We start from the raw sequence: 27530 nt of genomic DNA, 5'->3' as shown, positions 1-27530 counted from the left end.
ACTGCAGACACTGATTTTTCTTGTTGCAATATTTGCCAAATGTCCAGTATGATCAAAACTATACTGCAAATGTTTTATGAACATGAAAAAATGAACAGTGAATGATAGGAACCACAGCTTCTAGTCATTTTATTATTTTTATAAAAGAATTAAGTGTGTTCAAACATTGTACCTGATATAATTTAAACCATCAGAACGTATTTATGAGACATCTGCAAGGCAGTAATGAAGTCTTGTATAAAAGTCAGTGTTGTAATCCATAAAGTGGGCATTTAGAATAAAGAATTGCAGGCCTTCTAATAAAATATAGGAAAAGAATATGGAACAAGAATGAGTGCTTTATAAGTGACATGAGTTGTTCAATAATGCCTACGTATATTCAAGTTCATTTTCTTAATACCTTAGGATACTCAGTGTTCATTGATAAATAGATTTTTTGTTTGTAACATTTCAGATGCCACATCCTCTTTATCGCCTGCAAGACAAATCCTTATCCTATGACTTCATTGACTTAGTTTACTACCATGGGAACTACTGGAAACTATACAATTGAAACAGCAAGAGCTCTCTCAACCACCCAAAGCAGTAGGGCTAATTTATCACACAGTGTCCCAAATTTACCATCTAAAGAGGATAGCCCATAATCTCATTAAATGCAGTGTCTAAAACTGTTTGCATGCACAATTGCTTTACTGGTAAGCTCCTGATTGAACAATCATGAGAATCTTATAAACTTAGAGTTTTTCTTGGAAGAACATAGAAAATACTGGATTTTGCTGCCTACAGAAGTGCCAGCTTTGAAAGAGATAGCTAGCTGGTAATGTTTTCCCATTCATTTTCTGCTACTCCATCTTTCCAAATGGTTGGCAAGCATTATTCCTCCTTTCTATCTTCTTTAGCACTAGCCTTTTAACTTACCATTCTCAGTTCTTCCATCCTACCCCTGCTCAATGGACAAGGACATAAGGTTGACATTGACAATTAGACAATCATAGAGTTAAAAGTGATCTTAATGGTCATTTAGGCCACCCCTTGCTCAATGCTCAAATCCACCAGAGCATGTCTGACACATGACCATTCAGTGTCTGTACTTTTTAAATTAAGGATAATTCATGCTACATTTGACTGCCTTTTCTACTGATTGGCAATGTATGAGTTGACCTGTAGTCCAAACCAAGTTCCTTTAACTTCACAACCTGCTGGTTGTATTTCTGCCTTCTGCAATAATACAGAATAAGTCCATTCCTTTCCTTATGTTACAATCTTTCCGATGTAAATGAGCACATATCATTTCTCTAGGTCAGATATGCCTTGTTCCTTTAACATTTCTTTATAGGCTTACTTTCCAGAGTCTTCACCATCTTGGAAGCTCTCCTCTGACCTTTCTCCAATTTGTCACTCTCCTTTTGAACTGTGCAAAAGAAAAAGATTAATACGATTTGAAGAGAAACCAGAGTATTAATGAAAAAGAGGAAGAAATGGGGAGGTGTTCCAGTGACAAAAGTTGACTGCAAACCATAACATCAGACCAGGACTGGTTTAAAAGAATTATAGCTATTGTGGGTCCTTCAAAATTTGGAGCCAAACAAAACATTGGAATATGAAAATCCAAATTGGGTGTGGAAAAGTGAACTAGGGCCATGGAAGTGAAGAAGTTAAAGCTGCCTGCCTTTGTCATTCCATCCTCAAGAGAGCATCGTCAATTGTCAATTGTCAATTCAGACACTCACAGAACCACCAAGTACCACTATGTGCAAGATGCTAAGAAACGATATTTGCTGAATTGAAATACTACTCAGCAGAAGTGATACTGACAGATCCTTTTAATTACCCACAGATTGACATGGGATTCCTTGAGAATTTATAGTAGTTGTAGATTGGTGCATCAGTCAGAGAGAAGCAATATTGAAAACTTCAGTGGCACTTACTCTTCAGTATCTCCAAACACAGTGATCACAGAGGCAGCATGATGTTCTGTAGATAGAGTCAGTGTTAAGGATTTACAGTGATTCCTCTTTATCACTTTTTGTCTGTGCGGACACTTCCTTATGATTGCAGACATGTAAGGAGCATGAAGCATTTGTTCTTTGATTCTCATGGTATGATATCGTCCTAGTCTTTGTTTATCCTATTATAAATTTCCTAAAACTAATTCTCTTCTCATATAGTGTGTGTCATTACTTAATTTAATTAAATTGATTAATTAATTAATTAATTTAATAGCTTAAAGTCACACTTGCAGGATTGCTCATACAGACATCCAAACTTTCCCTTCAACAAATCTGTTCGTGTTTGCTTTTCCTAGGCTTGGAATTGAAATGTACCTTATCTGCACTGTATAAATTGTGTATACTGTTATGTTTGTTCGGAACAGCACTAATTCCTATCTTGCTATCTTCGGATCTTACACATGCATTTATTAATGCATATCCATGTTAGCCAATGGGTAGATTGACCAAAGAGATTAGCAGGCATCTAGCGGGGAACAAATGGGATAAGTGAAGAAACATATATAGCAATGTCTTGACACAATCCTTCCAACACATTAAGAAAAGGTAGAGTTTGGATCATGAGATTGCAATGAACATTTAATCATTTTAGCATTATCACAGTTATCATATGATCAGGTGGACAGGTCCATCAGGACCTAACACAGCTTCCTGTTAGCCAATAGGTAGATTGGATTGAAGGCATTTTGAAGCAGAGTGGGCTGTCTATTGGCTAAAGCAATTACATGTTAGCCAATGAATAGATTGAGTCAATAGAGTCCTTATAAGTAGACTACTCATGTATATTTGTATATGTTAATATGGCAGCCAAGGCCACATTCCCTGGAGACAATCTGTTTATCACAATGATAAGTACATCTTAAGCATCAATAAGTAGGAGCAATGGGAAAACAGGGACTATTTATTCTCTTTCTGGTATCTTTGTTTTCTATTTCTAATAGTTCTTTTCCACCATCCTTTCTCCTGGGGCCAACTAATGATGTGAATTATTAGACTGAGGGTAATGTGTAGCCTTAGTTTGCCCCCTTATGGTCAAAATGATAGCAAATATGAAAATGTGATTTAGAGAACAATTTGTTGTATTTAGAATATGGAAACCTATCTTTTTTGGAGTAGTCCTCATGTATTATTAAGGCCCACTCAAGAAATATATCACTCCACCAACCCATTAAAAGATTGTCCATTTCTGGACAATGATATATATTTTGTATATTTAATATCCAATGTTCAAGACACATATCTTTGAATGTTTCTGAAATTCTGAAACACCTTAAAGAAGGAATACTGATCAGAATGGATAGCATCGTGGAAGAAAAACTCATAGCGCCACAGTATTTTCTGTAAGAACATAATCACAAAAGACCATGTACAGTATACAAATGTGCTTTCAAGAAGTCTTGAAATTATAACTTTTGAATTTTAAATATTTAGGAGAATCTTGCTGAGATATTCTAGTGAAACTTGGTAAAAAATCACTTGGAATACAAGGTTAAGTAGTCTTGTTCTGTTCCCAACAACTATTTGTGGGAATTTACATTTCCTCCTCCTCCCCTTCCATCATCTAATTTTGAAAAAGTGTTAACCTGGGCACCTTTCAACCCTAGAATTGCATTGGACCACACCATTTCTCAAAATGAGCCTTATTCAAATTTCTGGCAAAGATTTCCCAGCTTCTTTGTTTCAATTTGATTTCAAATTCCAACTGGAAAACCAAGCAGAAAAGAATCAGAAATCGTACGTTGCATTCAAAAATAAAAGTGTTTTGCTACTATTAATACCATCCATTAATTATTAAGGTTTCCTTAACCAAACCGCTTTCATATTTGTGCAAATTGACATTGCAGACATTATAGCAAACCTTCTATCTTCCTAAGCTACTTTAAGAAACAAACAAGATTCAGCAAACAGAAAGATTTCTAGGTTGCGGAGGCAGAAAAATTCAAACTAGCCCATCAATTCCATCAATGATTTGAGCAGCCAGCAATGTGTATGGAGGTATATGTTGTTGTATCTATGTCTGCCTTGAACTTATTTCTATCCTTTATTAGAGATTCGTAACACATATTCCAGGAGAAATTATATCAGAGGTGGTATTCAGCAGGTTCAGACCAGTTCTGGAGAACCAGTAGCGGAACTTCTGAGTAGTTCAGAGAATCAGTAAATACCACCTCTGACTGGCCCCATCCACATCTATTCTCTGCCCCTGAGCTCCAACTGATCTGGAGAGAATGAGGATTTTGCAGTATCCTTTTCCTATTGTGGGGTGGGAATAGGGATTTTACAGTATCCTTCCCCTGCCACACCCACCAAGCCATGTCCACCAAGCCACGCCCACAGAACTGGTAGTAAAATTTTTGAGTCCCACCACTGAATTATATGTTTAAAAAGTTTATTACAAAACAGCATTATCATATTCTCCATTTGTATCTCTTGTCTTCACTCCTTCCTCTATATCTGCAATATCTCCTGAGATTTGTAGTACTACACTTTCTTTAGAGTTGCAACCTTACAGGGAGAAGGAACAGCTTCTCAAAACAAAGAAAAATATGTCTGTTAGTATGCCAGAATTGCACGTTTTTCCATCACTAGTCACATTGATGTTAACCTCCAATTTCTCATGTTCATTCTCAGAGCGGCTCAAATTAGATTTCATAAGAAGAAATATATTTTATCTGTCACAGATTCACAAAAGAGAATCTGCTTATTACATTAAAGTTACTTCCCAATGTACTTTCAGGATTTTTTTAAGCTTATAATCTTTTATAAGTTTGGATCTTTAAAAATTATTTATATCTTGATTCACTGTGTGTCTGACGATCTTGTTTTTGGAGTAGATCACCACTTCTGCACTTTCAAGAAAGTCCATAATTGCTCATCCAAACTTAAAAATTCAGCCTGGGTTGAATGTCTGCCTGAATTACCTGAACATCGTGTGTGTGTGTGTGTGTGTGTGTGTGTGTGTGTGTGTGTGTGTGTGTGTAAATGGACAGATAGTTACAAGCATACCACTGATGCTCAATATAACATTAATAAAAGATACCAAGCAAAATACATTGTTTTTGTAATATGCAAAAGGAAAAAAGGAATTGTTTTAACTTAGTAGAGGGAGTCAAACTATTCTCCAAGGCACCTGAGAGCAGAACAAGAAGCAATGGGTGGAAACTAATCAAGGAGAGAAGCAACTTAGAACTGAGGAGAAATTTCCTGACAGTTAGAACAATTAATCAGTGGAACAGCTTGCCCCCAGAAGTTGTGAATGACCCAACACTGGAAGTCTTTAAGAAGATGTTGGATAGCCATTTGTCTGAAACGGTATAGGGTTTCCTGCCTAGGCAGGGGGTTAGACTAGAAGACCTCCAAGGTCCCTTCCAACTCTACTATTGTATTGTATTGTATTGTATTGTATTGTATCGCATTGCATTGCATTGCATTGTATTGTATTGTATTATATTGTACTGCATTATTGTATGTAGCATATCTACATATACATTTCAGTTTTGAATTGCTTTTGTATTTTTTGGAGGATAAAAAAAATAAATTAATAATATGCTTTACTGAATAACTGGATTCTAGTTCAATTATTCTTAGCAATATGATTCTCTAGATTTCACTCTTCTTAGCCATTTAGGTATTCTTCCAGCTTCTTTTAATGAAAGCATTGCAGAACTATTCATCAAGGTGCCCCCTTCACAAAAACAACTGTTTCTTTTAATATTTAGCTTAAAATACAACCCCTGTTAAGTTACATAAACAAAATAAAATCTAAATTCATCCTTAACTTTAAAAATTGCAAACGGATAATTTACCTACTGAGTGCAAGTAAAATGATTGTATGACCTCTGTTTATACTATAAAGACGCTAATATGTTTAATTTACAAGAAGAACTCCATATTGTTGTGACAATGCAACCCACTACTTCCAAAAGCCATACGTTTTGTACATGATGGCTAAAAATTCTCAGCAGTCAAATCACAATGATTAAAGAGCCATAATTAATTTACTAAACTAAATCAAGACTCTGTGTATTTCTTGCTGGGTTTGAAAGTGCATTGAAATTACAGTCACCTGTTTATGGAACTGAGGCAGGGTGGAGGTTATATGTACTAATAGGGAGAGCCCTTCATCTCTCCCTTGCTTCGCAGACCTAAAGGAACTTTCAACAGCCCCTTTCTTGAAGGTCAGATCCAATGGGCAGATTCAATTCTGACAACATGTTGCCAGATGTATTCTCCTTCCGCAACATGGATTGTCAGGCCCCCAAGAACCAAGAACAACACATGGAGTTATTTCTGAGTAATTTTGCTTATTGTTCTTCATCCATGGATAGAATCTTGCTAGATTAAAGCAACTATTAACATAACTATAGATATACTCTGGGAATTGCTAGGGAGGAACTGTTTTAACCAGTGGTGGGGTTCAAAATGTTTTACTACCGGTTCTGTGGACGTGGCTGGTTGGACATGGCAGGGGAAAGATACTGCAAAATCTCCATTTCCTCCTAATCAGCTGGGATTCGGGAAGCAGAGAATAGATGGGGGCAGGGCCAGTCAGAGGTGGGATTTACCGGTTCTCCAACCCACTCAAAATTTCTGCTACCGATTCTCCAGAACTGGTCAGAATCTGCTTAGTAGAGGGAGTCAAACTATTCTCCAAGGCACCTGAGGGCAGAACAAGAAGCAATGGGTGGAAACTAATCAAGGAGAGAAGCAACTTAGAACTGAGGAGAAATTTCCTGATAGTTAGATCAATTAATCAGTGGAACAGCTTGCCTCCAGAAGTTGTGAATGCCCCAACACAGGAAGTCTTTAAAAAGATATTGGATAGCCATTTGTCTGGAATGGTATAGGGATTCCTGCCTAAGCAGGTGGTTGGACTAGAAGACCTCCAAGGTCCCTTCCAACTCTGCTATTGTATTGTATTGTACTGTATTTTCTTGTATAGTAACAAAGTTAGTCCTTTGCTCAATTCTTTGCTTCTCTTCTGAAATCTGCAGATCCCTACTGACTAGGCCACAGTGAATTTAAATGTGGTGGGTTATAATATTTTATGGTTTAGGTTTCTTCAAAATTTGAGAGTTCAATGGATCCAGGATTATTTGTGAAAACTTCACTGTGTAAAAGTCTAGACCAGGGATGTCAAACTTGATTTGATTGAGGACCGCATCAGGGTTGTGTTTGACCCCGAGGTGGGCATGGCCAGAGTGAATGTGTCCAGCTTGATGTCAGTTCTGTCAGGGGCACCTGTGATGGGCCCAGTCTCTGCCAGCGAAAACAGGCTCCCGAGCTCCATTTTCCGCTGCCATGGCCTCCTGCAACCCTCTGCCAGTGAAAATGGAGCTTCCCATAGAGCTCAGCAGCCCATTTTCACTGACAGAAGCACCACAAGCCGGTCCTTCACGGTTTCCAGGGTGGCCCCATGGGCCAGATATAAGTACCCAGGCCTTGAGTTTGACACTCCTGGTCTAGACCTAACCTACTACTGATTTTAAAATGGAAAATAATACTGTTTTCTCTAGTAAAATAAATTCCAGCATGCAATTGTTTTAATAAAATAAGTCATTTTAATTATAAAAACAAATTTAAAGGTATTGTACACTGCTACTGCCAGGGAAACAAACTATTGATTAACCATGGGAATAAAGTATTGCAGTAGAAACAGCATTATGTCTATTCATTAAATTTTGAACACCATTGCCAGAAGGCTGCAATATATAAAATTTAGAACAATTTAGAATACTATATAATAATTGTATACTGTACTGATACTTTGTTCAAATGGATTTTGTAAATATCAGCTTTAGATTAAGAATCCTGAGAGGGATCTGGGGTCTGGAAGTCTCTGTGACAATTTAAAACAACATACTCCTTGCCAGTGATAAATTTTGTTTGGTAATACATAGATTTGTGCAGTTCCAGCTTCATAAAATTAGATGGTCAAGCTTCTACTATTAGGTAAACAATCCTTGAAGTTTTATCTACACAGTCTTCTATATTTATGATTTGAACAACTTTTTCCCATTGGATGCGTCTCATGATAATAAATACAATTTGCCCCATTGGAAGGTTAAAGTCAAATATGTTCCATATGCCTTTTTCAACACATTGGCAAATTAAGTATGAAAATGATGCATTTCTTTTATGAGCTATGTACATTATTTTCTTTCTGTAGAACAGCTTCTGTAAAAATGATTTTCTTTTTCCTTTCTTTGTGAACAAGAAAGCTGAAGAACTTAAAATCTGTTTCAATGAGGAGGCTTGGGAAAGATAATCTTGGTTTATCTATTTTTCTGTATCATTTCCTCAATCCTATTTTTGCAATAAATAGCAGCTGAAATACTTCAGAAGTTTCTTTCATCAATAATATTGCATAATAAATAGCTTTTTGAATAAATATATATATTGCAAATAAGTCAAGGAATTGCTTCAGAGAAGAAGCTATTATATATATTTGCCACAACAATAAATGAATTTCCCTTTCTGTAATTGGCATAGAAACTTCATAATTATTTTTGGAAGAAATTAGGAACAATTGAACAGCTATTTGTAAAATAAATCCATAGTCCCCAGATAACATTTTGGGATCATTGATATCAACTGAGTTTAGAATAACTAAATTAAGAATTGTAATTTACATTTATATGTTCTTTATACCCCAGACAGATAGCTTGGCCTTCACTACTCCAAAACTTACTTCTAGAATTGCCTTATGATTGTCTCCTTTGTAAATTGAATAATTTCATAAATAATTAGCTTTTTGTTAATACAGTTAATTCTGCAAAAAGCTTATCTGAGCATACAATTCCTAGTTACGCATATGTTTATCTTGCTCAGGAAATGTATATTTCATCTCAATTCACACAATGCAGAAGTTATTTTACCATATTTATTCATTTATAAGCTGCTTTTTAGAATAAGACATTTCAATACATTTAATATTTAATATTAATAATCTAAACATTTTAATTGTGCTTATAGTAGTAATGCAAATAGTGTTTCAGAGTATAATTAAATTATTATAGTTGAAGAAAACCCCTATGAGAAAGCCAGTTTGGTGTAGTAGTTAAAGCATCAGCTAAAAATGGAAGACCATGAGTTCTAATCCCACCTTGGGCACAAAGCCAGTTGGACGAGCCACAAGTGACTAGTGCCTTTTTTTCAGCCCTAGGAAGGAGATAATGGCACACCACTTCTGAAAAAGCCCGCCAAAAAGTTGTACAGATTTATCCAGGTGGTCTCCAAGAATCAGACACAATTGAACAGAAAGTGCCGGGAGGTGGAGGAAAATTATTTAGAACTTAATGGCTGATGCCAAAGTGTGTGTGGAATTGCATTGATACAAGATAAGTGTTATGTCCCTTGAATAAGCTGTACTTTTTACTAGGTTTGTTTTAACTTATCTTATTGTTATCTTATTGTTACAATATACAAAAAAATACAAAATCATATCTGCCAGTTCTTTAGCTGATGTTATCCTTCATGCACATCAATCTATTCCTAAGAACCTAAGTTGTAGTCATGTATGGCATAGTATATGTGCAGATACAAGCTTTGTGGCCTTTTGGAATTGATAGATGGAAATTTGTGAATGTGTAGATTATCTAACTGTCGCCCAAGGTTTCTTTTTTGGCACCCAGTGTTCCAGAACTACTGGGATCACCAAACTGGCTTATGCTATAATCTTTCAGTTTGATTTTCAATACAATACAATACGATAGTAGAGTTGGAAGGGACCTTGGAGGTCTTCTAGTCCAACCCCCTGCCTAGGCAGGAAACCCTATACCGTTTCAGACAAATGGCTATCCAACATCATCTTAAACTTAAAGTCTTCCAGTGTTGGGGCATTCACAATTTCTGGAGGCAAGCTGTTCCACTGATTAATTGTTCTAACTGTCACGAAGTTTCTCCTCAGTTCTAAGTTGCTTCTCTCCTTGATTAGTTTCCACCCATTGCTTCTTGTTCTACTCTCAGGTGCCTTGGAGAATAGTTTGACTCCCTCTTCTTTGTGGCAACCCCTGAGGTATTGGAACACTGCTATCATGTCTCCCCTAGTCCTTCTTTCTATTAAACTAGACATATCTTGATACTTTGTAATCTTCTCCTAATCTCCTAATCTTCTATTTCCTGGTATTGCCACATCCTTTATTTTCATCTTTTCAACCACAATTAAATCTGATTTGTTATGAACCGAGACTTTATCAGTTTGTATTTGGATATGTCATAATATTTTAACCATCTCCTTTTCAATTACTTTTTCAACTTATGTTCCCACCAATTTTTCGTTACTGGCACATGATAAATTTTACAGATGTTCCAGTGAATCATTTTGGCATTTGTGTTATGGCATTATTATAAATAATCCGTTTGTGCATATACCATCTACTGTTTTTTCTGCTTCTTTGCACAATCTGCACTTTGAATCATTTGATGATTTTTCAATTCTGGCATCCATTGTATTAGCTTAAATGGCTTGTTCTTTAGTAGCCAAAATCCTTTCCATTTTTTTGTTCAATGTTCTAATTATCTATTTCCCTGTTGATCACTTTTAGAAATTGACCATGTAATGCTTTTTCTTGCCTGCCTTCTATTCTTGTTTTTATTGCAGTGTTTTGATATTCATGTTTTATTACCTGCATATTCAGTTATTTCCAATTTTAATTTGTGTCACTGCATGTTCTTAGGTATCTTTTATGTAATCAGTAAATACATACATTTCCTCTTTGACTTGAAGTAAAACTCTGCCTCCATTTCTGCGGGGCAGGTATAATTTATCAATATTACTTAAGCTGCAGTGCATACTGATTACTCATTAGCTTTCTCGTTTTTCAGTCCAAACTGTCCAGTTCAGCTTGTGTCCACTTAATAACTGCAGAAGTACTGTTTATTGTATCACCGCTATGACCTTTATCTATTCACAGCAGTGTGAATTGTTGTTGTTATAGTTTGTCATATACTCAACCAGATGTTTAAACTGGATTTGGCATTTTTATCTACTTACCAGCTACTTTCCCTAGACCTAGCATAGGTCTATTGTTTGATTATTTTAAGGTATCATCACAGGATGTAAGCTGTTCCAAATAAAGCTACCTTTTGCAATCGACTGATGATAACTTTATCAATGCTGATGCTATTCAAGTGGCACTCCAGAAGTTTTGGGATTGCACCGAAGGAACCTAGCACTTTTGGTACTATCTTTCCTTTCTTTGCCATGTTTATTGCTTTTCAGTTTGCAGATCTTTATATTTTGTGATTTTCTCCAGTTCTTTTTCTTCTATTAGGCTGTCTCCAGGTTCTGCCACATCCACTATCCAGAATTTTTTGTCTTTCTTATCAACAGTTGTTAAGTCTACGGTGTTATGTGGGAGGTGCTTATCTGATTGAATTCTAAAGTCCAAGGTCACTTTAACTTCTTCATTTTCTATTACTTCATCTATATTATGCTCCCACTAGTTGTTGATTGATCAGTATTTCTGTATTTTCAATCCTTGTATATTTGTGATAGGTAAACAACTTTTCTTCCAGTAGTTCTTGAATTGCTGGCCTTGGTTATTTAGCCAACAGTCCTAAATCCTATAGCCTTTTTCAGCAGATGTCCAACACATAGTTGACTAACTCCAACACCTAGCTGACCAATGGTAATGACCAATCCAGTATGAATTTCTGTAAATTATCTCACTATAATATTTATGGGAAAGATATTGTCCTCTATTGAGACCTATCCAATATGGTTGAACCATTGGCTCATCTTTCTCAGATCACACAAATTCCACAACCACATCAAGGTAATGCCTCACTGGGAATATACCTACAGCACTCGGTATTCCCAAATATAATCCCATACAAGTTCTATCAATTTCATTATTAATCTATTTTATCCTACCATATATATGAGAAGTTTGCATGAAATTTCTGTCCTATCCACTTCACTCCCTGTCACTCCCATCTTTTCAGCAGCATTAACTTATATTTTTTGTTTATTGATTCATCTGTATAAGAAATTACTTTTTCTTTGTTTTTAAATTCAAGATTCCAGAACAATGAGGTTTTGTAAAGCAGAAAAGTAAGAATATGCATACCCTATAAATTTTGTTCTTGGTGGAAGGTGGGGGCTGATAGAGTTTGAAACCAAGGAGGAAAATGGCAAATATTTTCATATAAAAGCTAGCCACACAAAAACCTGAATGAATTAATCACCAAGATCATGTTCAACTTTAGAAAATAGAGCTTCAGAAATGGCTTCTTAAAAAGTTAAATAAATTACTTAGATAAAAATTAAAAGTAAGAAAAACAAAGCATGATCTGTTCACTACAAAAAGACAGCACAGTGTTATCTGAAAGCTTCATAAAGTTTTCATTTGTTAATATTCATTATTTAGTGTGAAGACAGGGCATTTCTATTTAATAATATTTATTCATTAGCATGATAAAATTCTTCCTTTATGTTGGTTCTCAGCTGCAGTTGACAGTGGTTGATTGACATTATCCCAGAGCAATACCCAGAGCTATTTTCCATGTGACAAAAAGTGAGTGGAATTTTTTAGATGGCCCAATTTGAAGGAAAAAAACAATGTTTTCAAGCACATTGTGAGTACTGAAAAAAGTAAAAACAGGTGCTTGAATCTTTTCAAAAGAGCCCTGACAGGTCTAACCTTACCGACTTCAGATTTTGATATAGCTCATGCAGAATAGGGAAACTTTCGTACATTTTTCAATAGAGATGTCATTTAATAGAGGCTGCAATTGGCAAACTGCAAAACTAAGCTGCTGGAAATAATCAAACACCACAAAAATGCCTAGAGCACTTGACATCATCACCTTAACAAAACTGACAGCGCTGATCAATGAAGCTCACAGAGGCCTTTCCAGACCAGTGGAAATACAAAATTACAATCAGAATAGCAAACTAAGGCTACTCTGTGGTATTGACAATGCACCAATTGGGTGCATTTACCAGTTGACAGAAACATCAAATCAAAGTCAAAATTTTATTACGGTCATAGATCAGCATAAGGAAGGTGGGGTATACTCAATTAAAAAGCATAGAAGGAACATCAGAGTAAATAGCTGGAAGATACAAAAATATACTGTATATATGAAAACAGAAAATATATCTAAAAAGCAAGAGTCTAAAATAATTTAAAGAAAGAGTAGGAACATTAGATGGATGTAAGAGAGCATAAAGATTAGTATGTGGAAGACATATATTTATGTAAATAAAATATGCCTAGATGTTTTAGCTATTCTTCCTCATATCATGTTTTTGTTAATATTTTATTTGATAAAGAGTTTATTGGGGCAAATCCTCATTCAGTCAATCACACCACAGAAAACTCTCATTTAACAATTACCTACTTACAGTAGCAATGAAAATTATGATACCAATTGTGGTCATAAACATAGGATGACCTTTATGAGAATTTTTAAATACAGTGTCTCCCTTTCAAATTTCAAGAATTTGTCTTAAATTCTTCCAGATTCCTTACAACTTGCTAAAGACGTGCAAATTTAGAAATTGTTAATCTGATTTGCTAATCCTAATCCATTTCATTTTCTTCCATTCAATCATGTCCAGTTCTCAGAACTTTGCATCCAATACAATAGTAGAGTTGGAAGGGACCTTGGAGGTCTTCTAGTCCAACCCCCTGCCTAGGCAGGAAACCCTATACCGTTTCAGACAGATGGCTATCCAACTCTCAGGACAAGTCCCTGCAGTTTCCTTGACAAGGTTTTTCAGAAGTACTGTATTTTTCGGAGTATAAGATGCACCTCCCCCCCAAAAAAAAGAGGTTGAAAATTAGGGTGCATCTTATACACTGAATGTAGCCCCACCCACCCACTGGCCCCCATCCTTTGGCCTCTGCCTCCCAGCAATTTACCTCCTTGTAGCAAAGGGAAAAATGGGGCTTGGGGAGGCAGCAATAGGCTACGGTAATCCCTTCAGCCTGAAACAGCTGGTGATCGGGAGGCCCCTACTAAAATTGAAAATGAAACTTGCTATTTGCTGCATGAGGCAAATTGTTGGGAGGCAGAGGCAGACATTTTTTTCTTGTGCTAATCAGGCTGTTTGTTGTTGCTGGAAGGAGGTAAGTCAATAACTATAAATGCCTACAGAATGTTCAAATTATTAGACATAATAATTTTTAAAAGACTGCTTTATTATTGTTCTAGATAACTTAACAAAATGAAGAAGCTTTTTAAAATAAATGCTTGATCTGAAGAGCCCCAGTGCTCTTGTATCTTCTTTTAAATAGCAGAGAATAATTATACTTCAAGGAAGCCACATCAATTTTAGCAGCATCTGTACAAGTATAGTCTGAAATGTAACACCACAAACATTGTATATCATCTGTACTGTTTGCTGTTTGTTGCAAGGAGGCAAATTGCTGGGAGACAGAGGCAGATTTTTTTCCCCTTGTTTTCCTCCCCAAAAGATAGGTGCGTCTTGTACTTCAGAGCATCTTATACTCCGAAAAATTCAGTAGTTTGCCATGGCCTCCTTCCTCAGTCTGAAAGAAAGTGACTGACCCAAGGTCACCCAGCTGGCTTGTAGCCAAGGTCAGGCTAGAATTCATGATCTCCCAATTTCTATCTTGATACCTTAACCACTACACCTATGTAGTATACACCTATGTCAGTTTTCTTTCCCATCTTTTGTGTGGGTATCTGCTCTTCAATATTATCAGATTTTTCTCCTCCTCTCTTATGTTCCTTTTTGTCTGATAAAGGTATATGGTATATAGAAATCCGTCATTTTAGGATTTTTGGAGGATGCACTATTACGCAAAGCACAGAAAAAGAGTAGGCAGCACCAAAGAAATCTAATTAAATCTATATTCAGCAAACAATGTGTTTTGTCTGTGCCCACATGTTTTTCTTTTCAATTGTTTTCCTTTCTTTGTTCTGGGATGTCATATATCAAAAGCATTTTGGAGTCAGAATTAGTCTTTTAATTCTAAAAAAAATCAATCAAACTGATATTGGTTAAAATGCTACTCCCTTCTCCCTGGAATGTCAGAAAACTATACAAGCATAGCATGTTTCCACTGCTGATAATTATCCGGCTTTGTATGACCTTTTCGGATTTGGAAGCCTCATCAGAGGCCCAAGTACAGCCTGCCTAAAGGGATGAAACTGGTAGACTATAGCATTAGCACCTGCCCCCTGTTCTTTATTTCACTAGTCCTGGGAGAAATCCAGCAATTTCTAACACTGGTGGAGGTGATGGTACTTCATATCTTTTGCTGTCTGTGCGAACTTTGCAATCAACCCTGCTGGCATGCAGGTGTTGAATTGCCTAATCTTAAACTACTTTAGAGTGCCTGTCCCCCTGGGGATGCCAACACTGGAATGATAAATAAAACTGGTAAAATTGTGAATAAGGTAAAATATCTGGATATCACTATGACAAGAATCAGCCATATGTTATTTCAAAATAACTATACTAAGGCATGGAATAAAATTGAAGATGGGTTCAGATGGGAGAAACTACAGTTGTCACTGCTGGGGAGAATTTCTATAATAAAAATGTCCAGAATAATGTTTTTGTTTCAGACAATATCCATTTGACAACAATGGCAGAAGGATATATATATAAATTTGTGTGGTGGTGGTGGGGGGGGAAACGTGAGTTAATTATAGATAGTCCTTGACTTATAACAGTTTATTTGTAAGTGAGTTATGACCATTTTTCACACTTACGATGGTTGAAGCATCACCATAGTCACATTGTCGAAATTCATATGCTTGGCAGCTGGCATGTATTTATGATGGTTGCAGTGTCCTGGGGTCACGTGAGCATCTTTTTCAACCTTCTGACAAATACAGTTAGAATGGACTTTCTCAGGCCCAACATCAACATAAATGCTCCAATAAGAAACATTGGAGTTAATATCTTGCTTGAGATCCATCTCAGAATTGTACCTGCAGCTGTTAGCCATGTTTCTTCCCTGATTCTTTTTTTTTTTTTTATTAAAAGAGTTTTGTACAAACAATTTTCCCCCTTTTCACCCCCCCCCCCCCGCCATACAATATAAATCTCATACAAATGCTATACCCCCCCAACCCCTGATTCTTAATTTATTCAACAGAGGAGCACAACTGTTAGGAAGCAAGCTCAGGGCAGGATTCTGCTTCTAGGTGAGCCCAAGAGTAAGTGAAATAATGGAAGCTGCTTTCTGTTTCTCTCTTATTTAGTCACAGGCTTACTCATTGCAGTTCTGCTAACAGCAAATGGCCACTTAACCCTTAACAATGTTGCTATTGCTAGATAATTTTATGAGTGAGCGTTGGGAAAACCCTGGCAATTACAATATATTGTTATATATTTTCCAAAATACAATGCCATTTGCTTGCAGTAGTTTAAATAATGTTATTGATTAATTGAAGATTGATTGCTAATCTACTTCTCTGCTTATAGGTAATCAAAATGGCAAAAATAAAATAGAGAGACAATGCTGACTGGAAATTATAAAATGTATTTTCTGAAACTGTTTTTCAGACAATTTCAAAGGAATGATCGTATTGTATATGTCTGCTTTCTAGTTTTAAAATACCAACCATGAGAGTGTACATTGCCTTTACTTATTAGAATAATAACTATGACATTAAGCAATGCAACTTATTCTCCTTGACAGCCAAGCTAAAACATAAATATTTCTAAATTATATATATTTCTAAAACATATAGAATTTCTTACCTATAAAAAAATATTCTTTTGAATGCTTTGTAACAATTGTAATATTTTAATCTGTTGACAGCTATTATCATTTTATCACAAGCATTACCGGTAAATAATTCCGTGTACTATGTAAGTTATTGGTTAATAACTCAATGAGAATTATACAAATTAAATCTCTAACAATTCATTAATTGTTATTTGTTCATAACTCAGTGAAAATTGTACAAATTAAATCTTTAGCAATGTTAAATTGAAGCAAGCATGGGTTTAAGTATTGGTACATTACTGCTAATAGAGAGAGAGAAAAGAGAATTCTTTCCTTTACTATAAGTATTGCTTGCTCTTAGCTATAAATTCATATGTGCAAATTTGAAAAGGGACAGAAAACGTAGCACAAATAATTGATAGCATGATTTTAAACCCAAAGGTTAATAAATATTTTCCAATAGGTTCAAGGCCTTCTCACATTTGATTTATTGAAAAGAGAACACTGATGAGGAAATTCCCATTTTAGTTTATACAAATATTTTAATTAGAACTGGTACTGTCCTTGTAAAAAATTAGTAATTCAAAGGGCGAATGGGAGGAGATAGCATACCAAGATGATATCCGATCCTGGGCCAGCTGAACTAAAAATGGGAATCTACATTAACTCAAGTATTTACACTGTGCAGAAAATAGTGCAGGTTTGGCCTGGTTCGGCCAAACCAGTAATGGCGGCAGCAGGAGGCTCTGTCCACCCACTCAAGCACTTCTGCACATGCGCAGAAGCATTGTGCGTGAGCATGCACACAAGCAAACCAGTAGTAAAACGGTTAGCAACCCACCACTGGCCTTTAAGCAATAGTAAAGCAAAATTTGTGGGCAACAAAAAGCAGAGTTCTTTATATAAATACAATATTTACAATTTCTTCTCTGGAATTTTATAGGTATAGTCTACTGTACACCTATAATCAAATATGTGAATGATAAATTTAACGATCTGATGTCCTTGCCTTTAAAAAAATGGGGAATCCATCTTAAAAAAGTAGAACTGATTTCATATATAGCAATACTTCAATATTAATACGCTGGATACTAATCCAATGTCAAATTAGCATTACAAGAATATGTAAATATAAGTATCAGCTTTAACCTATTGTCAAATGAGAAAATACCAGATCGTCGTCTGTATTCTGCTTAGATAGATTGCTCAGTGAATTCTATGAAATATAGCTGCATGACTCATGAGTTTATACTTGTTAGACCCAAGCGATTTCATGAAAGGAAAAAGAAACAGGATGACACTTATGGAATATAAAATTGTAATAAAATTTTTTGTCTGTCTGTCAGTCGGTCCGTCTGTCTGTCCATCTTTCTATCCTATGTTTTCTACAGATAATTCTGATTCAAGATGTCAATTTTTTACTGCAATAAATCTATGTATTTTTAAAACATGAGGAATTCAAAATGAATGTCAATTTATTTCACACATGACAGCATTGTATAAAACTAAAAATACATTGAAAAAAGTTTTAAATACAATGAGACAAATAATTTAGTATAAAATCTCATTAAGTAGAGCAATAATTCTTGGAAGCTGTCAAAAAGAGACTGAGTGGCACAGGAATCTACAGGAATCTATTGCATGCTACTTCACAATGATTTTTATTGAGAGCTGGAATAAGAGCAAAAGGCATAGAAAAACAACTTACTGACTTGTTTAATTGACTAGCTGAGAAAAATATGTCAAGCTGTATAATGAATACATAGCATTTATTTTAAGTATTTAATGAAATAAACTGTGTGTATGCAAAAATCTATGATTTTTCAGATTTTTAATAAAGTAATAAATAGATATTTGTTTTTGATTAAGCAGCATTATCCAAGTCTTGTAACACAGATGATGATAAACAAAAGATTTATTTATAGTTTAAAATTTGCCAGCAGATATTTAAAGGGAATATTTAACAATGGTCAATTATCAAATCAATCCATTTAGGTTTTGAAATAAGCTTAGTTTATATTATATGGCTCAAGAGAAATCTTCGTATTTTATGATCTTGAATGATTGACAAAGTTTTTACATAAGGTGACCAACCGTCCTCCTTTAGGGAGGACAGTCCTTCTTTTGTAAGTTCTGTCCTCCCTCGAAAAGTGTCCTCCTACATGTCCTCCTTTTTGATATTTGAAGGCTAATCTGTTGCGCGTTATGTGACGTATTTTATTAAACAGTTTTTAATGGTGTTTTTTTTTACTTCATCGCAAGTATATTGAACAGATATTGAATCTTGTGTTGAATTTTTATCTAAAGAAATGCTAGACAGTAAAATAGACGACAATTGCCTCTTTGAAGAAATTAGAAGACTGAATGTATATTTAAATTCTGAAAAATTAATACAATGGGAAAATCAACATGTTGAAATTGATAAAAGATGGGTGGATATTTTCAGCCATTTCAAAAATGAACATATTCCATGTGAACATTTATTTATACTTGTTCAATTTACGTTGTGCTGCCCTGGAACTAATGCAGCAGTTCAAAGAGTTTTTTTCAATTGCCAATGATTTTTCGACAAGTGAGAAATTGAGATTGAATGTTGATACTCTAGCTGCAGCACTTGCCGTAAAATTCAATATGAAGGATATTTCTTGTTCAGATATTTCCAATATATTGTTAGAAGATGATACATTGACAAAAAATATTAATTCAATGGAAAAGTACTTATTTAAATAATAATTAACAGGCATGTAAGCATAATTACAATATAAAATGTTGCAAATGTTTTTATTATGCATATATCATATTTTAGTGTATTATTGTTGCAATGAATAAAATATTTCTTTTATTTACGATATATTTTTTCCAATTTATTTGTCCTCCTTTTCATTGTAAAAAAGTTGGTCACCTTATTTTACATCATATATTAAAAGTTCTATAATCCTAGGAAAATTCATTAAAAGCTTAGGATACTTCATGTTATGTCTGCAAGAATATGTTAGTGTACTTTGTGAAACACTTCTTTTAATTCTTTTCACTGGATGCCACTAGGCACATTTCTTTTTTACAGTGGTTGTGAGCATTTAAAGATAACTGCCATGTATAGTTTATCCATTCACAATATGTTGCTACACTGGATGTGATCAGTCAAAAAATAATCATTTATCAGAAAGTAAAACAGAGAGTTTGCTCCTGGCCTTCCTTTCTAGCACCCTAATACTGCTTTTTATTCTGGGTACTTTTAAAGCACTGGACATCAATCACCATTTTTAATTTCTAAGAATGCTTGTGGGGAAGATGGTGTTGTAAAGGAATGTTTTCATAATTAAATGAGAAGGGGAGAACAAGATTAACTTTATTTTCTGAATAAAATCATAGTTATGCTATGATTTTCACCTTCCATCTTTTTTAAAAATTTAAAACATAACTAATTGGTTTATGCTATTTTTCCCCAAAGAATATCACCAAATTAATTAGTTACCAATAGAGGATAATATTTGCGGCTCAATGTTGAACTATGGAGTCCTTGATGCTCTCTTAGCAAGGAAACAACCAAGCTCAGGGAGTACCAAGGACTGCACAACCAATTATTTTTCTCCTCCTTCTGTGAGGAAAAGATTTTATTACAGATTTCAAAAAAGTTAAGATGGAAACTGCAGGAGTCTTTGTTAACTCTTAAGTCAGTAAGAGAGAGTTAAAGTATTAATTAAAGCTGCCAGATGAGAGGTAATTTATAAGATACAATCCAAAAGTAATTGATACACTGTATTTATGCAATAGTAGGATGCGGTTGCTCAGTGGCTTGTTGATCAAAAAGGTTGTCAGTTTGGAGGTTCAAATCCCTAGTGCTGTGTAACGGCACAAGCTCCCGTTACTTGTCCCAGCTTCTGTCAACCTAGCAGTTCGAAAATATGTAAAAATGCAAGTAGAAAAATAGGAACTACTTTTGGTGGGAAGGTAACAGCGTTCCGTGTGCCTTCGGCATTTAGTCATGCCGGCCACATGAACACAGTAATGTCTTCGGACAGCGCTGGCTCTTCGGCTTTGAAACAGAGATGAGCATTGCCCCCTAGAGTTAAGAATGACTAGCAATATGTGCGAGGGAAACCTTTACCTTTTATCTATGCAATAAATCCTCAAATGTGCAGCACTGATGGTTGGACTAAGTCTTCCTAAATTTATTTTTTTCAGCAGTAATGCACATGGCTGAATTTTGACAAGCTTCACTTCTCCACAGTGAGAGCTGGACAAGGAGGTATTTATCGTTTTGGTTTGTGCATTAGATAGACTTTGATCTTTTAACATTCTAAATAGCACCAAGAACTCCTGCCCTATAATTCAATCAAAGGTGAATGTCAGCACTTTGTAAATCCATTTCATAAGCTCCCAACTGTGGCTTAAATTGCCCAAATGTCCTCTATTTCAGAAGCTACAGTAAGACAAGACGAATCTTGAGGCCAGGCCTATGCTGTTAAATAAAAAGACGGGAGTAAATGTCAACCTAATACACCCCTCTAGCAGATGTTAGCCTTCTCAAAATTCAAGCAGTCATAAGACAAGCCTTTGGCCCAAATTAATTCTGGCTAAGGGCAGGGGTTTTGGCACTTAAGAAAAGCATTTGGGAGTTTATAATTGTGGGGACAAAGGAGAATTGCGTGAGTCGGGCACAAACTGAACTGAGTTGTGTTTTTCTAAAATATTCCAACTTAAAAATAATAAATAGATTTACCTGATAATTTTAAACTCTGCTTATTACTTAAAGTTGGAAACAACAGAGAAAAGGGATTAGAGTTGTATAAAAGTATTAGGAAATTATGCACATTAGGCTTCTTCACACTAAAACGGACAAAGCTTCCTTTATCTCCTCAAGCATTATAGTTATGGAGGGGGGGATCCAGTATTTATACTTTTATTTTGATGTCCTCAGACAGTCACTAACATATTTCTGAAAATAATTCAGAAAAAGGGCTTCAGACCTTACAGGAGCACAGCATAATTTTGCTATATGTTAAACCCCATATGACTTTTTTCACATTCTTTGAGCTTGAAAAAGATGCCCCTGCTTTAAAGAATGTTGTCATTAAAACAGCATGTATTTAATGTGACTCTTTTGTCAACCTTGTGTGAATAATGTTTTAATAAATAGCAGAGTGTTGCTGTGCTGATGCTTTTGAAGGACTCAAAGCAATTCTTTTAAAACATTTTTGAAGGATACATAGCCCTGAACCATACACAGGCACACACATACCTCTAGGCATCGCCCTCAGATACAGAAAACTATGTTGCTAATGATACTCTGTTGGTTTAGGAATAACTTGGGTTCATACCTATTAATCCCCAGAGATATGTGGCACCAAGGAAACTGGTTGGCTGGATTTTCCCCTGACACTAAGCTGACAGGAGCTGGTATTTTTCGTCAAAATGCCCCAGCTTACACTAAATCACAAAAGATGCCTGCAATAACCCAACAACAACTGACAGCTTTTAGCAGGGTAAAGAATGAGAAAGAAATCATGACAATCAAACTCTCTCACTGGATAAATAATCTCAGTGTAATTGCTTTCTGCCTTCACCACTTCATCCAGATTCTCTCAATACTGAACTAATCCCAGCCTAAGATCTTTCTCTGCTAAGTGTTAACAGCATCCAATTCTCTTGGTCTTCTGTACTATTCTTGAAGATAAGGTTTTCCTTTGATCTTGTGAAGAACTTGGGTCGACCAGAGGCAAAGATTCATTCATTTTATTTTTTGTCCCAATCTTTGCTTCTATGGTCGTCCTTACAGAGAATACCAAACCTAGATTCCCCCACCTCTCCAAAGATTTGAGAGACAGTAAAGGAGGCCAATATAGGCAAAAATAAGATCTAACTTGAGATCCACCATTTTTGTGTGTTTACCAGCTCTTAATAATTGGGAAATGTCTCTTTATATTCAGCTTGAAGCTCCTTTCTTATTTCCAACACATTGGTCCTTGTCCTGCCATCAATTTAAATGTAGAAGAGGTCTACTGTCTTATACATGACAGTCTTTTAGAGAGTCATTGATTTATTAGAGAAAAAATTGAGCTCTTGGTTTAAGTACAAGATTTGTACAGCCTAAGAAATTAATATTATGTCAATTGGTCCCTTTAGCTGATGCTTCATTTAGAATGTATTAGGACCCCATTAAACAGCAGTTCTTGGATGTGCCCCACTTCTGTAAGTGAAAGGAATAACTTTTAAAATGAGAACTAAAAGTATGAAATGGAGAGAACTTAATTCCAGCATGATATGGGAGACTATTTGAAACATGATCTCTTTTCCTAGGAGATAGAGCTATACCACAACAGATGCCATATATGGTCACATGAGTGAGTTGGGGATTTCAGTTCTGGAATTCCAAACCCTGGATGCCCATTAGATGAAAGTAGATGGGAAGAAATAGAGGTAGTGACATATTTTATTTTCCTGGGCTCCAAGATCACCGCAGATAGGGGCTACAGCCAAGAAATTAAAAGATGGTTGCTCCTGGGAAGGAAAGCTATGACAAATCTAGACAGCATACTAAAAAGCAGATACATCACCTTGCCAACAAAAGTATGTATGTTCAAGGCTATGGTTTTCTCAGCTGCAATGTTTGGCTGTGAAAGTTGGACCATAAGAAAGGCTGAGCGCCAAAGAATTGAAGCCTTTGAACTATGGTGCTGCAGAAGACTCCTGCGAGTCCCTTGGACTGCAAGGCAATCAAACCGGTCAGTCTTAGAAGAAGATCAACCCTGACTGTTCTTTGGAAGGCCAGATCCTAAAGATGAAACTCAAGTACTTTGGCCACCTAATGAGAAGGAAAGACTCACTGTAGAAGAGTCTGATGCTGGGAAAGATTGAGGGCAGAAGAAGAAGTGGATGACAGAGAATGAGATGGCTGGATGTAGTCACGGAAGCAGTGGGTGTGAGCTTAAATTGACTCCAGAGGATGGTAGAAGACAGGAAGCCCTGGAGGAACGTTGTCCCTGGGGTCACGATGGATCGGACATGACTTCGTAACTAACAAAATCATTGTCTGTATTTTTACAGCTGAGATCTAGAATCCTTCTGTAACATACATCAGCCTTTGCAATAGATGTGCTTAATAAATGACAAAGAATTTTTTTTGCAAAATTTACATTTTAATATGTAAATGCATTTTTTCCTCTCCGTCCTAGAGCATTCAAAATCTGTACTGCCCTATCCCCTCATCCCAATTGCCCTTGTCCGTGGAGCTTTTCCTTAGGTTGTTCACAGAAAAGCTCTCTGAGAAAAGGCTCTCTTTTGCAAACAATCAGCAGTCATTACTGGGTTAGAGATGAACAATATATGTGCTCTTGATAGGTTGCAGTTTAAGGATGCACTTTAGGCTAAAACTGGTCTAATAAAACCTCTAACATTCTGACACTTCAACAGATGTTCATTTCATCAACAAGAAAAGCTTTGTATGTTTTTGGCAGTTTATACTAGATACTCCACTCCCACTTTGCTATTTGCTATTTGGAGTGGGGAGGGAATGCTGAGAGCTTTCTTGTACTTCCTTTGTTTAATTCAAGGACAGCAAAGCTAATTTATGGCACCCCTTTAACAATATTTTTATCTTTATTGGCCACTCATGAGGATAGCATAAAATGGAGAGTAATTTGTTTCTAGGCAGTAGCAACAACAGCAAGTGCCTGAACTGATAGGGTTGAGTGCTATGATGAGGCATTTAACAATCTCTAGTGATCATCATGAATAAAGTCCATTTAAAGCTAAAGCAAACATTACCATCCACTGCAGTCTTGTGCCCAACAATGTACACACAAATGAAACTGAAGTCAGCAGACATCTGACGTAACATATTGCTGGATAGTAGTCATAATAGAAGAGGATGAATATAAGGAGAAACCACACAACTCTCTCATTCCTTTCTGTGATAGGAGATTATCTGTAACTGTATACAAATTATTATTATTTTCATGAAACCTAATCAACAAATGCATAGGTGTACCTATAAAAGTCTCTGGGTTTTTGACAAACCCTTTCAGTTCACACTCAGAAGGCTGAGAGCTAAACTAAGCTCCAGATTTTGTTGACAGGATGAACACAGTTATGTAATCTTCTGTGTCCAAAGATTCAGCTTGTACTGGGCCACATTTAAAAAGCCAAATGCTAAAACACTGAATGAAACCCAATTAACATTAGTCTTGCTAGCCAAGAAGATATTGGATAGGCTGATGAGATGATAAATCTCAATGGCCAGCTTCCATCAAACCATTTGATGTATATTGAATAGGAGCTGCAACACTGTATCATCCCAGAAGCACTAAGTCTCTGAAATTTCTGAATCCCTACAAAAGACTCAATTTTATTTTTTGTTGTGTAATAGTTTCTCTTCTTTCAACAGTGTGAGTTCTAGTCCTACCTTAGGCATGAAAACTGGCTGGGTGAATTTGAGTCTGTCACTCTCTCTCAACACACTCACCTCACAGGATTCTTGTTGTGGAAAAAAAATTGGAGGAGGAAAGAGTATCTCGGTATGTTTACCATCATGAGTTATTTATAAAAATAAATAATAAAAGTGGTGTATGCTTTGATTCTCATAGCACCTTTACTGCTCTAAAAATAGGCAGAGGATCAAGTGTACATTGCCTATTTTTGAGGTATTGTATTTTTTTTTTGCCTTTTAAGAAAGAAGATCAAAAATAAGAAGCAACAACAACAAAAATACCTCATAGACACACACACACACACACACAAGTTATTTGGCAGCACATCTTGCAATAGCAACTCTGGGCAGCTAATATAGGATTAAAAACTAATTTACAACTATACATAATACTGTATAACATATACAATACATGATTACATAAGTAAGATTATATACATTAATCTCAGTGTGTAAATTTGTTCATAAGTCACAGTCAGCATCAAATCTTCAATCCACTGAGTGATTGGGATAATTCATTGATCTTTCCAGTATTAAAGGACTCATATCTTACCAGTTGTCTAGTGTCAATTTCCATGTAATACTTAGGTAGTTTCAAAGAATAAGTTCATCTAATAATATGAAGCTCAAAGTCTACTGAGCAGTAGTGCTAACTACCCTGATATATGCCAGTGAGACTTGGACTATATACAGGAGGCACGCTGAGCAATTGAACCACTTCCACATGACCTGCTTCCATAGAATACTGAGGATCTGGTGGCAGGAAGATGCCAGGCATAGAAGTCCTCTTCAGAGCAGGCCTGCCATCAGTTTACACCCTGCTGATGAAAGCCCAGACATGTTGGACAGGCCATGTTGTAAGGATGCTAGACCATCGCATCCCCAAACAGATCCTCCATGGTGAGTTGTGTCAAGGAAAACGATTGCATAGGGGACAAAGGATTCAAGACACATTGAAAGACTTCTTCAAATCCCTGGAAATTGACTCCACCTCCTGGGAAACCCTGGCACAAGATCGATCGACATGGTGCACCCTGATCTACCAAGGCTGCCAGACATCTGAGGACAGAAGATCCGGTTGTTCCTGGTGCCGATGGCAGGCTTTTTTTTGAGCCTGTCAGATCAAGAGACAGTTAGAGGTGTTTTTTTACGATCTTTAACACCTCAGACACTCGTAAATTCTTGGAATTTATGAGGGAGAGATTCAGCTGCTGGGTTGAGCCCTCGTGTACCCTCCGGAGTCCGGAGTCCGACGAGGTTTGCCCCCCTTCGCAGTTGTTGTATTCTCCTGCCTTTTTGATAACCTCTGCTAATTAGCAGAACCAGTCGCCGGGAACAGCCTTAACATCTTAACATCTTAACATCCCAAGAAGAAAGCAAGACTTTTGCAAGTATTTTAAGTTTTAATTGGGGGAAGGAAAAAAAATCTCTTTAAAAAGAACGCTACTGCTGAGTTCGAGAGGCGTGGGCTTAGAACAAAGGATTCAAAATGGCGTTGATTTATAGCTGAAAACCTACAGAAAACGAAAGCTAATTACCTGCTGATAGCCGGGGCAGTAAAGGCGGAACGGCTGAAACAACCCTAACTATTAACAATCTTTAAGCCAGTTTACATAACCTGAACTACTTAAATGTCAAAGTTTTAATTTCGAGCAACTTAGAAAGAAACATTTGCAAGTATTAATTTACAGCTGAATACCTAAGGAAAACGAAAGTTAATTGAATGGTGACAGCTAGAGGCGGCTGTAAGAATTATTAATTATGGCAACGGAACAAAAAGCCTCATCGGGTGCTACAATAAATTATCAGGATTTCAAGGACTTTATAAGGGAAGAAAATGCTTTTTTACGCAAAGAAATTAAGGAGGTTAAAGAAATGGTTCAGGATACCATTAAAAAACATGATCAACTTGATAAAAAATTACACACTTTAGCCACAGGTCTGTCAGAAGTTGTTCTTAAGGTGGACAGCAAAGTTGATCATCTGGCTTTGGATTTGGAAACTAAAACGAAGGAAACAGATTTGAAATTTGTTGAAATGGAGGGGAATATGCAGAGGATGGATAAGGAGATTATCATGATGCAATTCAGATCTATGGAGTACGCTGTTAGACTGAGGGGTATCAGAGAAAACCCTAGAGAGGACTTAAGAAAAGTTTGTGCTGATGCTCTGGCCACGTTATTGAAGATCCAGGATTCTTCTGAGATTTTTGCAAGGATTGACAAAATTTACAGAGTTAATTCACGTATTGCATCACAAAGGCAACTACCAAGGGATGTTGTGATATACTTTACTGAGAGAAATCTTAGAAATGATATTCTGCAAAATTCTTATTATTCATCTTTGCAAATAGATGGAAAAACGATCGGAGTCTTTAAAGAATTACCCCCAGCGATGCTAAAGCTTAGAAGGGATTTTGGATTTTTGGTAGTG

Source organism: Natrix helvetica (assembly GCF_964273705.1).
Source record: "Natrix helvetica genome assembly, chromosome: 2".
In the NCBI taxonomy this organism is placed as follows: Eukaryota; Metazoa; Chordata; class Lepidosauria; order Squamata; family Natricidae; genus Natrix; species Natrix helvetica.
Note: the sequence above shows the minus strand (reverse complement) of the source record.